Genomic DNA, 16,212 nt, shown 5'->3' with positions numbered 1-16,212 from the left:
AGACAATTTCAGCAAAGTGGTGGGATACAAAATCAATACACAAAAAATCAATAGCATTTCTATATACTGCTAATGAGCTATCTGATGAGGAAGTCAGAAAAAAAATTCCATTTACAGTAACAACCAAAAGAATAAAATACTTAGGAGTAACCTTAATCAAGAACATAAAGGGCTTGTATTCAGAAAACTATAAAACATTGCTAAAAGAAACCAAAGATAATCTAAGTAAATGGAAGACTATTCTATATTCATCAGTTGGAAGACTAAATAGCAATAAGATATCAATTCTATCCCAGTTCATCTACATATTCTACAAAGCCTTCTTTGTAGAATTGGAAAGCCAATTATGAAATTTATCTGGAAGGGTAAGGGCTCCTGATAGCCAAAAATATCAAAAAGAATGAAGTTAGAGGACTTTCACTTCCCAACTTTAAAGCGTACTATCTAACTACAGTGGTAAAAACAGCATGATATTGGCATAAAGACAGACAGATTGACTAATGGAATCGAATTGAGAGTCCAGAAATAGACCTTCACATCTATGGTCAAGTGATTTTTTTAAAGTGGAAAACATGAACATAGTCCCCCACTACCACAAATTATGCAGTTGATTTTCCTGCACTTGGGGAAATTGCAGGGGTCAGCACATCCAGAGCGCAATAGATGAAACTCACCCTGGGAAAACCACCTTCATGATATGGCATCTCCCCTGCCAGGTAAGTAAAGTGATTTTTGACAAGGCTGTCAAACCCACTCAACTGAGTCAAAACAGCCTATTCAACAAAAACCGCTGGGGAAACCGGATATCCATAACTTAAAAAAAGAAAGAGGATCCCTATCTCACCCCTTATACAAAAATTAACTCAAAATGGATCAAGGATCTAAATATAAAAACTAGAGCCATAAAACTCCTAGAACAAAATGTGGGAAACATTGTAAAGATCTTGTGGTAGGGAAGCAGACTTGGCCCAGGGGATAGGGCATCCGCCTACCACATTGGAGGTCCACAGTTCAAACCCCGGGCCTCCTTGACCCGAATGGAACTGGCCCATGTGCAGTGCTGATGCGGGCAAGGAGTGCCCTGCCACGCAGGGGTGTCCCCCACGTAGGGGAGCCCCACGCGCAAGGAGTGCACCCTGTAAGGAGAGCCGCCCAGCGGGAAAGAAAGTGCAGCCTGCCCAAGAATGGTGCCGCACACAAGGAGAGCTGACACAGCAAGATGGCGCAACAAAAGGAAACGCAGATTCCTGGTGCCGCTGATAAGGATAGACGCGGTCACAGAAGAGCACAATGAATGGACACAGAGAGCAGACAACTGGGGGGGGGCGGTGAGAAATAAAAAAAAAAACTGAAGAAGATAAGTAAAGTTACTAAAAAAAAAAACATTTTGTGGTAGGTGGTGGTTTCTTGAATCTTATACCCAAAGCACAAGCAATGAAAGAAAAAATAGATAAATAGTACTTCCTTAAACTTTTGTGTTTCAAACGATTATGTTAAAGTGAAAAGACACCCAAATTTAATGGGAAAAAAAATCTTTGGGAACCACATATCCGGTAAGTGTTTGATTTCCTTGTTTTATAAAGAGATTGCACAACTTAACAAGAAAAAAAAAAAATAGGCAACCCAATTTTTAAAATGGGCAAAAGACTTGAATAGACATTTTTCCAAAGAAGAAATACAAATGGTCAAAAGGCACATGAAAAGATGCTCCACATCACTAGCTATGAGCGTAATGTGGAATGAAACTACAATGAGATACCATTTCATGCCTTACAGAATGGTCATTATTTAAAAACTCAGAAAACTGCAAGTGCTATAGAAACACTCCTTCACTCTTGGTGGGACTGTAAAATGGTGAAGCTTATGTGGAAGACAGAATGGTGGTTCCTCAGGAAGCTAAATATAAAACTATCATATGATCCAGCAATTCCTCTACTAGGAATAGATTTAGCAAAACTGAAAACAAGGACGTAAACAGATACTTGCACACTGATGTTCATAGCAGCATTATTCACAATTGCTAAAATACGGAAGCAACCTAAGAGTGTCAACCGATGAAAGGATAAACAATACGTGGTATATACATACGATGGAATACTAGGCAGCTGTAAGAAGAAATGAATTGGGGAAGCACATGCCAACATGAAGGAAACTTGAAGACCTTACGCTGAGTGAAATACGATTACTAGATTTACGGAGCTGGACTATGGAATGCAGGTTGGTGGGAGATGGAATGCAGACTGAGAACTGATGCTGGATGCACGTAGAATGTTTAGTAAGGTCAACTGTAAATATGTGGTAATGGATGTAGTTGATGGTAGCACATTATGGTGAGTGTAACAAATACTGCTGATTTATGGATGTGATTGCAGCTGAAACCTCTAGGAAGTTTCATGTTAGTCGGAGGATAGCTGGAGGATAATCTAGGGACTGTATAAAAGTGACTTTGATGGTAGATAAGGAATGTGGTTAATAGTATAAATAGGGGGATGTTCTACTACAACAAGATGTTAAGACTAATGTGATGCATGGGAAAAATATAACCAACGTAACTTACAGACTATAGTTAATATTTTAGCAAAAGCAAAGAAGGAACTGTATCAGTGCTAAAGTCAGAAAAAGGAATAAGGGGTTTAGTTTTATGAGCTATGAATATGACTGAGCATTTGATTTCTTCTTCATTTTCTTCACTAACAAGGAGACCTTGGACATGTCATCTAATCTGTGCTCATCTGTGCATATTTTTAAACACTGGAGGAATAACTGAGTTCGTTTTTAGGACTAGACAAGATAAAAGTGCCTGGACAGAATTTTTTAGAGTAGTGTTTCCATAACTTTTTAAGCTGAATTTTGTCTATCTTGATTTTTGAATTTGAAAGGAAGTTTAGTTAATAAATAGAATAGAAAAATTAAATAAAAAAATAAAAATCAACCTGCATGAGAAACAAGGTGAGGCCACTTGGCATGACCAAGTGTTTCAGGGGAAGTCCTCTCAACACTGTCAGTTCCTCCCCTAGTTTTCTCTTCTGCGGTCACCTCTTGCCCGAAAGGGCCCAAGCTTTTGCACAAAGGGCAGCCGGCCAAGACGGAAGTCATACCTCTGGAAAACAAAACTCAATACTGCCATCTACTGCGAGAAAGGGGCACACAGTGGAGAGAGCACAGGGAGCCCGTGAGGATGAGAGGAAATCGGAAGAGAAAATGTATCGCGTAAGCTGAGCTGCCAAGAGGAAACACGTTATGAGAAGAAAGGAAGTAAAGACACAGGTGACTTTGTGGAACACAGAGCGTACGACGGAGGAACATAAACGAGCCATCCAGGGTCACCTTTCCCAGGCCTTTCATTTTGCAGGGGCGAAGCTTAAACCCAAGGGATCTTAGTCACCGCTGTGGCTGTTCAACTACTAAGCAGCAGTACTAAGACAACACCCTTTACCCAGTTCTTAGTGCACTGTCCCATGTTACACTTCCAGCTAAGCAAACACAGAGCCAGGTGGGGAGACTGGTGCATCTTCCTTTTCTGTTTCAGTTATTTGGGAATCCAGGCATCTGCCCTAATCTACCTGCCATCCATCCATTAGGAGTACACCTACTCACTCACTCTCCGGTTTGCTGCAGCACGGACTGGCAGCTCTAAGCGAGAAGAAGATGTGACTGGCGCCAAAACCTCTGATGGGTGCCACCTATGGAGAAGCGCTGGGCAGAGAGTCCGTGGGTCAGGAAATGAAAGGCCGTCCCGGATCGGAGCTGAAGCAGGAGGTGAGGAGCCACGCTTCCCGCTGACCTCTCATCAGCATCTGTTCCCCGGAGGAAGCTGTCGTCACCAGTCATTCTTTCTCGTTTTCTGAGTACTACTGATTTGGACTCTGAGTGGCTGCCATTTCCCAAAACGGAGAAAGTCAGAAAAGTCCTTTCGACTATGTCAAAATACATGGAGCTCTGACCGCCTCTCCTCAGCCCCAGGGCTACTGCCTGGCCCGGGCCCCCATCACCTCTCTCCTCAGTCACCTCAATAGTCTCTTAAACAGTGTCCTTGCTCCTGTCCTCGGTCGTTCTCAATGACGGCAGCTGAAGTCATCCTGCTACGACTTCTGAGCTCGAGGCTCCTGCTTACTCAGCCCTTAGGTGTCCTCAAAGCCTCTGTCCAGCTCCCTTCTCTCACCGTTGCTCGCTCGACTCCAGGGACACAGGCTCTTCCTCTAGCCAGACGAGCTCCTAGGCTGGGACCTCAGCCCGGGCTCCTTCTTCTGTCTGAAAGGTTCTTCCCAGATGTCCACGTGGAAGTTGCTCACCTCTTTCAAGTCTTTATCCGAAGGTCATTCTCTCAATACAGCCTATGCACACGTCAGGCTGTAAACTCCTAATCTGTTACCATGTTTACAGAGTTCATAGCGCCCATCGCTTTCATGCATAGTACGTGAATACTTACCGACTGCTTATTTTTCACTACATGTACCTCCTAGATAAAACATCAGATTCTTGAGGGCAAGAATCTCTATCTCTTTCTCAACTAACGTATCCCATGTGCCTAGAAGATTGTCTGGAAAATATTAGACACTCATAAATTATTGTTGAATGAATAAATAAAATACAGCAATGGCGCTTCCATCAAGATTAAAGTTGCAAATGCTTGCCATCTGTACCAGCTGAACTGTCTAAGAGGCCATTTAATCAAATCTCTTCATTGTACAGAAAAGGCGTAGGCAGGGTAAGTGCCCGGGATTGACTCCATGCTCTCTGGCTCTATGCCGTGCCTTCCATCTATTTTTCCTGGCTCTCCAGTGCATCATCAACTTATGGGGGAACACACTCAGAGTTTTTAGTTGTCCATGATACACAGCCTCATTCAATAACTTAGTCAACCAGCAAGCTCCGGTTGATGGATTCCCAGAGTTCAATCCATCTCCTTCATGCGATGTCCCCATATTCTAGAGGACATAGGCCAGCAAAGCTTCTTGTGTTTCAACCATTTTGTCTGCACCCTCGGAGCAAGTGTTTACTTCTTCAGACCAAAATAATTCAAACCTTCTACCCCAACACAAAAGGCTTGTCCAGCTCCAGAGTTCTTTGTACTTGTCCTCCATACATCAGGGCACCTGGGATTTACTGAAAGCATCATTGGGACATCCTCCGAAGTTTGAGTTATTCAGTCGTGGCGTAGAGGAAGTGAGGCTGGAGACTGGCTTTGGAATGCCAGGTCCGGTCACCTTCAAGACCTCTCCACCAGTTAGAGATGCTAAATAAGACCTGCTCCCACAGGAGGTAGGACCCGAATACCTCCCAAACCGAGATCTCAGAGAGCAACATTAGGGTGAAGTACATTTCTCTAAATGAAATGTGATTGGTGCAGGTGCTGCCCGTGGTGGGAAGTGGACTCCATCCGTTGAGCCTCTGCTTCCAGACTGTGACCTGGAGCCTGGCACAGTTCAAAGTGACGTCTCTAGCGTCAGGCTGTCAAGTGGAGCCCTGGCTTTGGGTTTCAGTATCCTCATTATTAAGTGAGAGTAACAGTGGCCCCACCCCACAGGGCTGACAGGCAGATGACATGAATTAGTGCCTGCAGAATGCCTATAGGACCAGCGGGCCATGGTAACTAAATGTAGCCTTTATCCTAACCTGCATTAAGAAACGGCAGCCGTGTCAGCACGGGCTCCCTGGGGGGTCCACAGAAGCTTGTTAGTGAGAGCATTTCTGCTTCCTTGTGGGCTGTGATATGTAACTTTTATTATCCCATTCCGCGGAGGAGAAGAGCAGGGCACACAGAGATTCCTCCTGTGGGTACTGAGCTGTTACTCCAGGCACCTGCGGGCCTCGGCGCCCCAGGGATCCACCCACTGCACTTTCAGAAACCCGCTTCCAAATCCCACCCTCAGGCCTGACCAAGGGGACTCCATTGGGCAATCACACTGGAAGCTGGCGTTTTGGACGCATGGCCAGAGCTGATGGTCAACAGGCCATCCTGCAGAGACATTCGGGGGGTGCCCCAACAATCAGTAATGGGCGTCGAGAGAAGCCAGGAGGGCGAGGAGAAGGAGAGGGAAGAGCAGAGACCTGCACCGAGGAAGGAAACTGTGCTGGGTGAGCCCGAGAGGGGCTGAAGCAGAGCCAGGCTCTGGGGGGTCCCAGGGAGCACCCCTGCCTGTGGGAAAGAGGTGCTGGTAGAAGTCCCTGGTCCCCCTGAGAGCATGGGGGAGCTGACTGTGATGCAGGAACCACTGCTTCTCCTCCACCGCAGCCTCGGGGTGATCTTGGCTGAGGCCTGTGAAGGGCACCAAATGATGCTCTTGAACCAATGAACTTGAACCAGCACTCCTGCCCTGAACTGAGCTGAAAGGAAGAAAGAGGACAAAGGCAGGCCCACGGCCCCCTCCCTGGGCCGCCCCCAGCCATTAGGAAGGGGAAGGAGAAGGGCAGGGGTGTGCCTCTGGCGCCCTGCCCTCTGGGCTCACCAAGTCTGTGGGGGACACAGGGTCTGACAGAGAGGGCCAGCTGTCCCCTGGGCTGACCGAACCTCGAAGGAAGATGAGTGCTCCCCAGAGGAGACTGTGGGCGGCCGCGATGCCCTTCCCAAAGGAAACGGAGGGGAAGAGCTTTGCCCTGGGAGAGCCAGGTGGGGCGGCTGCTTTGCGGTCAAATGTAAGGCCGAAGCCACTGCCCCGCGGGGACACACCTCCTCTGTGGCCAATTCTCCAGAACGGCCACAGCCTCGGGCAGAAGCACAAGTGAGAGGACACAGGCCCCTGATACTAGGAGCCTGGATTTCCAGGTGGAGAGGTGGCCTCGGGGTGGCCAGGAAAGACCCAAAGGATTATCTCCAGCCAGGCACGTGAGGCCAAGGGCCCACGCCAGCCCCTCCTCCGAGGACGCAGCAGGTGACACGTTCCAGTCCCTCTTAAAGTCCTGGCCCTCATCACAAAGCTCAGGTGTGGGAAGAAAAGGGTTTGGGGAGCCAGGACGGATTCAGGTTTTAGGGGGTCCAGCGGACATGCTGTATCTGCTTTGGAGGGCAGCACGGAGCCACGAACCCCTGTGTCCAGCGAGAAGAGGAGGACACCAAGTCAGCAACCTCTTAGGACACCGTGCCGGGACCACCGCGCTGGGCAGGAGGCACCCCTGCCTGGGCCCTGCTCTTAGCGCCACCCACAAGCGCGCCCCCGGAGCCAGGCAGAGGGCCCCCGGAGCCAGGCAGAGGGCCCCCGGAGCCCAGCCCCCTCCACTCCGCTCACTCTCCCTTCCCCCTCCTCCCTTCCCCTCCCCCCCTCTCCTGACTCGGGGTCTCTTCCCGGGTCTCCCCCGCGGGCTGCGTGGGAAGCACGTGTCCAGGCCTGGGCTGGGGGAAGGTGCGGGCTGACAGCGTGCTCGGAAGAGGGGTGGGTGTGCACCCCTCGCCTGCGGGACAGGACAGGGGAGTAGGAAGAGAAGCGACCCAGCCGCGGGCCGTGGTTCCATCGGCGCTCTCGCTCCGGGACCCCAGTGAGGGCGGGTCCGGCTGGCACAGGCCGCCGTGGGCGACGCAGGTGGCCGCAGGGGAGAAGCGGAGGAGAGCACCCGAAGGCTGGGCTGCGTGCGGGGCTGCGCGTGGGTGCGTGCTCCGGGGCTGCTCTCCAGCTCCTGTAATCCCAGGTGGGAGCCCGCTGGGCTGGGCGGGGACTGGGGAAAAGCGGGTGAGGTCCTCTCGGAAAGGCGCCGAGGGGTCCGAGGCGGCAACCTGGGCCCTGGGCGGGGGCAAGGAGCAGAGCTGGCTGGAGAGCACGGGACGGCACCTGCTGGCTGCCAGGCCTGGTCCCGCGTTTTCCCGAGACGAGCCATCCTTCCACTCCATGTGAGGGCGGAGGTAAGAAAACGACTGGGAGGCAGCTGACCCTAGGGCGCTGGCGGTCCCTGCTCGCCGTGTTGTGCGTACCGGGGCTCAGGGGACCGCGGCCTCTGACTGGGCAGCAGCTCTTGTAACCACGCGGTTCTCGGAAGCACCCGTGGAGGATTGCACCTACAGCACCACGGGCCAAGACCCCCAGCCTTTCGGAGGGGCACGGTAAAGAAATGCCCATCCATGCCAGCGAGGCTGCGCGTCCGCCGAGGTCGAGTCCAAGGCTGAGAAGCTGGCTGGCCTGGGGGCCTCTCCTCCCCCACCGCCCCAGCCTTGTGGGTGCCTTCGTGGATTTAGCAGTCCAGAGGGGAGCGCCGCTTCTGGAGAGGCACACTGATAAATTCTGTAATGGGGGCAGGCGTTGATAAAGTAGGATTTGGGGGGGGGGGTTGTAGGTTCCAGTTGGGCTGATGAGCACAATGATCATCCTTTTCATTCCTCAAGATGGATCATTAGAAGCCGTCATCATTCTGTTTGTATCAAGAGGCAGCACAAGGAGAAAAGAGGTTAAATCCTGAAAAGTTTGGAACGCTGAAGATGCTTTGTTTTGGGAAGATTATTGTGATTTGGCATCAAACCGTGTGTCTGAACACTGGTGTCCTCGGGGCACAGTTCCTTTGGGACTTGCAGAAGTGCCACCTCTGTAGACCAAGACAGAGACCCAGCTGAGGACGGCGCAGTCAGAACACGTGGGTGCTGGGGGAGGAAGCCAAACTGCTCAGGAAAGGTGGGGGCAGCGGGAACCCTGAGCCACTCCAAGGTGGAGGGGACGCTTTGGGGGCCAGCAAAGAGATACAGGGACAGGGCCTGAGCCCTCGTGCCTCCAGCTGGAGAGGAAGTTTCTTTCTGGCTCCACTGGATCTTCGCAGATCAAGGGAAGGAGTGAAGTGACAGAGGTACCCTGCCCAGGAGGCGGGCAAGGGAAGGGGCTGCACAGGGGTCAGGGCAGTGGCCAGCGGGAGTCTTTTTAGAGCGGTGGGACTCAGGCAGCATGGTGGCGTCGGCAGTGCCCTAGGGACACTGCCACAAGGAGAGCAGTCCTAGAGACAGGGTCTTGCCAAGGTTCTTGTCAGTTTTTCCTAAAGATCTAGCCTTTGTTCTTGGCCACTAGGCCACCCCACCTCCACCAGGACCCTTTAGAAGGAAACCGTCATTGAATCCTCACTCATCGGATGATTTCTAGGAGGTCCCTGGGACCTCGTACATGGGAGGCAGGCGCTCAACCACTGGGCCACATCTGCTGCCCTTCATTCTTTTAAAGGAAGAGTTTTTGTCAAACTGTAACTTTCAAAAGGAAAAGTGCCCAAATCACAAGCGTCTGGAGGTCAGAAAGTGAACTTCAGAGTTCACCAGTGAAAGCATGACCTGGGGCCAGGAAGCCTCTACGTCCACCAAGACCCCTTTTCCATCCCCTTCAAAGAGAGTCGCCGTTTTGACATCTAACACCACCGAGCAGCGTTGCCTGGACTCAAGCCTAACGTACACAGGACATGGAACATTCTGTCTGTGCAATTCATCCACGTGGCTGCGTGGAGCTTCGCCCAGTCCATTCCCCTTGTCCACTGTGCACGCTAATTAATTGATTCGTCCATCCTGCCTGTGGCGGATATTTGGGTAGTTTTCAGTCCGGGGCTATTGCAAAGCGTGCTCCTATGACATTTCTTGTACCGATCATTTGGTGCACGTATGTGTGCATTTTTATTGGGTATGTATGTAAGAGAGAAACCCACCTTCCGGGGAAAACTTGGATGCAAAAAGTTAGGCTTCTCTCAGTGAGCTTGACATCTTTCCAGGAAACAGCTGCTTAGATGGCTCTCTGAGGCCTTCACATTCCCGTGTTTTGTATTTTATTCAGCTTTTCCAGTTTTTCTCAGCAGAAGCATTTGTTTGCTTCAAGTTATTCTTTCATATAGGAAGCAGAAACATTTGTTTTACACTTTTGTAGTGTATTCATAGGTATTTATTTAGTGTCACATCCTGTTTATTAATATGGATATATAGACTATCTTAAAAGAAAACCGTTGAAGTACAAGGGATATTGCTGTTACAAAGTTATGATGTGGCCAACAGCTTTCCAGACTCCACTTGTTTTGTTTGGTCTGTATTTCCCACTGCCCTTAGAAGCTATTTATAGTTTGCCCATTAATTTCACATTTAGAAACAGAGACATTTTGGAGTACAGGCATTAAAAACCTGATGAGCACCTTTTCCTCGTCCCTTTTGACGGGTAGAAGGCCTCCAATCGCCCTCTTGGCCCCGTGGCCTCTCAAGGCTTTCTCTCTTGCACGCTTTCCTGCACTCTGGGTCCCATTCTTAACCTGCTCTGATGTGTCACAACCCCTTTGGGGTCTGTTAAAACAGACTGCTGGACCCTACCTGTTTCTAATTCAGTCGGCCTGGGCGAAACCCAGGAATGTCCATTCCAAACACGTTCCCAGGTGATGCTGATGCTACCGGTCCAGAAACCACACTTGGAGATACACTGTTCTAGGGCACTCACTAGCTTTCTCTAGTGACTTGGATCTGTCTTTTAAGAGGAAGGTATTGTGTCCACCCCAGCTGTTTCTAATTTCCTGCCTCTGGATCGCACCCACCAATCCCAGAGTGAAAAAGCACAGGGTTTTACAGGGGCTGGACCCCTGTTCCTTCTGCATAAATTTAAAGAAAACAAAGCACTGGCATAAATAGTTAAGCAGGTCTTTCCCCAACAACCAGGAATCAAAGGCTCCTTTTCAACTGAGAGTTATATTTAGAGGAGCTTTCTTTAAATTTGGGACCTCCTTGGGAGGAGGGGAGTTACATGGAAGGTTCCTGTACAACTCAAATCTCCCCCTTCCATCATTTTTTTAAAATGTCATTTATGACTGCAGGCCTGTGAAGCCAAATTTATTTATAATTCTCAGTAGCCTTCAGGTTCTGGGGCAATCTAAAGACACAAGACCTTCTTTGTTTTGAAGTGAAATATCTGTTGAATGCACATTTTATGCATATTTGTCCAGATTTAGCCAAAACAACACGAACCCTCAGCTCTCAGGAAGTGCCCTTTGATGTGCAGTAGGTACAACACACCCCAGGGTGACTTCACAGGACAGCGGTCCGTGGCATTTGGTCACCTTTTGACAGGATGTCGTGGGGGATCGCAGCCTAACATTTTAATACCCTGCCCTGGAACCGAAGCCCCATCCACCCGAAGGGCGATTTCCCTCCTGCCGGAGACCAAGCCGGCAGCTCTCTTGCTCAGCTCACTGGCCTTCTCGGCGCAGGACGCTTTCCATGTAAGGAAACACTGCTGCTTTTAACAGGAGATAAATTAAGCCCTCAGGTTAGAGTGGAACCTTTAAGCTCAGGATTCAGGCGATAAAAGAAAATGGATTTTTCCCAGTTGGCATGAAGGGGCTTACTGAGCGAGGGGGCTAAGTAGGAGCTGAGGCTTATCTGCTTTCCTGGGATGGTGCTAATGAGTGATAAGGAGCTCTGATTTGAAGACACCCTGGAGCTGCTAAAGTGTGCGTGAAATGCAGAACAATAATCTTCTCCCCACGGAAATGGAAAAGGCATTTTGGTGTCTTCTGATTTCTGATCAAAGCCTTTACTGCCTGGGGAAATTTTTTAAAAACAGGGAAAACAGAAACTAAATTACACCTAGTATGTACCAGGCAATATCCTAGTTTTTGTTAAGTGTCGGTCATCTGGTACAATCCTCCTAATAACCTTAAAAATATGGTGCCATATTTACCTAGGAGGAAACTGAGGCACAGAGTAGTGAAATGACACAGTCGGTGCCTCAGGATCCTCCTCTGTAAACAAAGCTGGAAAATGAAGGAATAGCAATTCCAACTCACACCTACCCGAGTCCAAACTCATTCTCCTCCCCGCCCCTGGCACCATTACTATTTCAATGGAAATGAAATCTATGACCCCCTCCTGGTCATCTTTTCCAGGGAGTGCATATCAGCGTTTCTAAGCGGATCTATGGCCCGAGCTTCCCCGCCCGCCAGCCGCTGCCTCGGCCTGTCCAATTGCTTTCTTTCCCACGGGGCCAGTTGTGAAACTATTGACCTGACACCCGTGCTTCAGTCTTAGGGAAAAACCACTGGAGTGGGAATTTGGAAAGTTGGTCACTAGTAACTGTCACCTTGGGCAAATGGCTGAACATCTGTCACTCATTCAGTCAATACTCATTTACTGAGCAAAGATTTGACGACACTCCTGGCGCCCCGGGCCCTGTGCTAGCCAGTGCAGACAGACAGAAGTTTGGATAAGCCATGCCCTTCACCCACAAGTCGCTCATTGTCTAATGAGAAGTTTAGATGTGTAACCCATATTTTGCATCCATGATGAAGTCTGAGGACACAAATTCCTCCGAGGGGCTATGAGAACACGGTTGTCCAAAGCTCTTGCTTCTGTCTGGATGGGCAGAGCGGTCAGCAGAACCCCAGCCACACAGGAGGGAGTTGAAGGAGATCACCAGGCTGGTGTGGTGAAGCTGGGAGGGGAAATTCCAGGGGGAGGGCACGACCTGTGCCAGGGCAGAGGCTCACCTTCGTGGCTCTGAATGCCGCTTGAGAGGGCAGACTCCAAAAGGACAGGGCGGCCCATACTGAACATTATCTTCTTGGTGATGGTGAGACTTGGAGATTTTTGTAGGGCCATTACATATGTATTTTAGGAAAAGCACTTAGACAGTAATGCGAGACATGAATTGGAGAAAGATGTCGCTGGAGGCAAGGACATCTACCAGGAAGCTGTTACAATTGTCCAGTGAAGAGATGGGGTTGGCTTGATCTAGAAGAGGTGTGTGCATGTGCATGCATGTGTGTATGTGTGGGAAAGAGACAGCATGAGAGAGAGAAAAATGCTAATTCAAGAAACATTCTTGAGTTTCTATGGCTAAGAGACTTCAAAATGAGTCGGGAGGTCAGCAGAAGGGTCGCGCTTATGCACGCATCAGCAGGATCTCAGAGACAGCCAAAGTAGATACCACCCCAGGTAGTGGTGCTCCTGAGGGCTAGGAGACACACAGGTTCTACGGTCATGACAGTTGGCTCTGGAGTTCAGTGCCGTGTTAGTTGGCCCTACTTTGGAATTTGTGCTCCTGAAAGTAAGGAAGTTGACCTCAGATGTGACCTCTCTACACATGCCTCTTGTGTCACTTTTACTGAGCCTGTGGGTGGCACTGGGGTTGGTTGGTGTGTGCTCAGAAGACTTGAATCTCTGGACTGTGCATGGGCCAGCTGGGCCCTGAGCCTCAGCAGAGTTTCAACACCTACTCTCCAGTTCGTTGGACTTACCCAGGTCAGCTGACAAGGAGGTGAGAATGGTCAACACCACACCAGGGAACCAAGAGTGCCTACAACTGCAAGCAGGAGAATCGCATCCATCAGCCATGTGGGATCTAAGCCCCTCTTGATGTAGAGATGGAGTGGATATCACCATCCCAGAGTCCATAGGATGGAGGAATAAAATATGGATTGGAGTGGACTTGCTGGTATTCTACTATAGAATTGTTGTGACTAACAATGGAAGTGATTAATTGTATCATTGATGTGGAGATGGTGGCCATGGGAATTACTGAGGGCAGGGAGAAGGAGGAAGAGGTACGATATGGGGCATTTGCAGGACTTGGAGTTGTCCTGAATGATATTGCAGGGACAGATGCAGGACATTGTATATCCTGCCATAACCCATTGGATGGACTGGGGGAGAGTGTGAACTACAATGTAAGCTATGGTCCATGCGGTGTGGCAGTGCTCCCGGGTGTGTTCACCAAATGCAATGAATACAGTAAATGTGCCTTATTGATGAAAGGGGATGTTGATGTGGGGTGGGGGGAGTGGGATATATGGGAACCTCTTATGTTTTTTAAAGTAACAATTTGTGTGATCTATTTATCTTTTTAAAAAAGACTATTAAAGAAAGAAAGAATTTTTTTAAAAAAAGAAAAAAAATATTCTTAAAGAAGAGTGAACAAGACAAGTCTCAGCAGCCAATATAATTTTGGTCATGAGAAAGATAGTAGAATAAGCTCCAGGAAGATATAGATCATGTTGGTTTTGCTCATCATTATGTACTCTGTGCCTCATTGGGTGAGGCCACATAATAGCTGCTCCATAAAAAATATGAATAAATGCATAAATGAATGAACAAGGACTTCCAGGTCTTGGTGTTTGGTGACTTGATGGATGCTTTTGCCATTAACCAAGATGGGTGGTGGCAATGTGTCAGTTTGGGAGTGGGTAAAAGAAATTGAGTTAAGCTTTGAGTATTTGAAGTACAAGTAAGATATACACTTGGATGTATGAATGCTGAGTTCCAGAAATTTAGATTCAGGACTGGAGATTAGGTTTTGGAAACCAGAAACATAGAGGCAGCATTCCAAAACACTAGGGGAAAAAAAATGTAATTACCCAGGCAAAATAACCAATCACTCGTTCATTCATTTACTCATTCATTCCCATAGTTCACATGTATTTATTGAGAACCTACTTTGCATCAGACTTTGGGCAAAGTTCAGGGAATGAACAGATCCACTTTGGTCTTTGCCCTCATGAAACTTCTGTCATAGTGGGAGAGACAGATTTTTTAAAAAGAAGAAAACAGACTAATGAAGCAATTTCAACTTGTTAGTACTATCAAGGAAACAAAACATGTGGTTAAGAAAGAGAATAAGAAAATGGCTTCTCCAAGGAGGTGATATTTAAATTGAACCTAGAAAAAGAGAACAGCTTACCATAAAAGCACTGCAGAACAAATAGTGTTCCAGGATCATGAAACAATGTGTGCAAAGACCCCGAGGTGAAAACGTGCTTCTTGTGCCCAAGAAACTGAAAGGCAAAGTACAAGGTTGGAGATTAGTGAGTGGTGAGGAGAGCAAGGCGTGATGAATTTGGTTAGACAAACAAGATCCAGATTATACAGAAATTTTTAGATCATGGTAAGGGCTTTGGTTGTTACTCCAATGGAAAATGGCTTCAAGTAAGGGAGCAATCAGCTTTTTGTTATAAATTACACATTTTTAATGTGGAGAATGGATCATATGGCTCAGGAATGAGAAGAGATGAAGATGGTTTTTACCCTCCTACTTTCTAGGAATGCTTGGAGAATTGAGTAAAATGAAAGATGTGGATACGGTTTGGGGGGAAAAAAGAATTACAGAGAAGACTGTATGTGTATATGTACACATAAAAACTCAAACAGAGAAAATATCATTTCAAGAAGGTACAGTTGGTGTTACGTAGAATAAGTGAAGTCAGGTATTAAAAAAATACTACTAAACTTTTTAGCATTAAATTACACCTTTATTCTAGAATTTTTAAAATGGTAATCCATCTTGTTCATATCAAAGCCCTGATATTTTTCTGAATTATTTTGTTTTGAGTGTGTCCCTTAAATAACTTACATTTTACTAATTCAATCTGTAAATCCTGAGACTTTTAAGATGTAAATTTAATCTATTTATATTTATTTTAATTGCAGATCTATCTGGACTTATTTCAACTACCTTATAGTGTCTTTATAGTTACCAGGATTTGTTCACCTTTTTTTTTTTTTTTTTTCTCTTTTCTCTGCTTTATTTTCATTAATACGTTTTTCTTTAGTTTTTCCCTTTCCTGATTTGGATGCTACACCTTACATAGCTATTCTTTTTACTAAAATATACAGTTAGCTTTTTTTAAAAAAATTTAAAGTTAATCAATAACTCTGTCCTTCTTACAAAATAAGAAATATTTATACATACATATGTGTATGTATATATGTATATGTATATGTGTATATCATGGTCCCTATAGATATTGGCTAGGAAGTACTCCTGAATAATAGTTCACCAAAATATGAGTGACATCCTTCTTCTGACTTTCATGTTAGCGTTGTATAGTATTTTAATTCCACTTTGCTTTAAGCATAAAGCAAGTTAGTTATTACTATTATCATTAATAGTAATAACTTACTCGCTAATCTCCAACCTTGTACTTTGCCTTTCAGTTTCTTGGGCACAATAGTAATATTATCATTAATATTACTAACTGTAATGGATTTATCAAAATTATTTCACCAGGTTCTATGTCTTGCAGCCTATTTCTTCTCATGGAATCTTTTCTTTCTTACCAAAATACATTCTTTTAATTTGTTCAGCAAGGGCTGTGGATGTTTTTATCTTTTCTTGTTTTGTTTGTGTGGATTTTTTTTAATGTTAGTCTGTTTCACCTCATTTTGAGTGAATCTGGCAATTGAAGTAAAATCCAAGTTTAACAGTTCATTTTCTTTAGTACTTTGGACATATTAGCCCCCTTTATCTTTTAGCATCATTTGTTGCTAAAGAGAAATTCCACTTTTTCTTTTTTTTT

At 46.8% G+C, this 16,212-nt stretch overlaps 1 non-coding gene across 1 annotated transcript; it reads right to left on the bottom strand.

Annotated features, from left to right (window-relative positions):
* Positions 1-563: 563 nt before the first annotated feature.
* On the bottom strand, positions 564-724 carry LOC111767122 (U1 spliceosomal RNA). Its single transcript, XR_002799013.1, has one exon. It is a non-coding gene; the product is annotated as a U1 spliceosomal RNA (small nuclear RNA).
* Positions 725-16,212: the final 15,488 nt, after the last annotated feature.

This window comes from Dasypus novemcinctus, chromosome 24 (genome assembly GCF_030445035.2).
Source record: "Dasypus novemcinctus isolate mDasNov1 chromosome 24, mDasNov1.1.hap2, whole genome shotgun sequence".
Lineage (NCBI taxonomy): Eukaryota > Metazoa > Chordata > Mammalia > Cingulata > Dasypodidae > Dasypus > Dasypus novemcinctus.
This window is presented reverse-complemented; position numbering and strand designations above follow the sequence as displayed.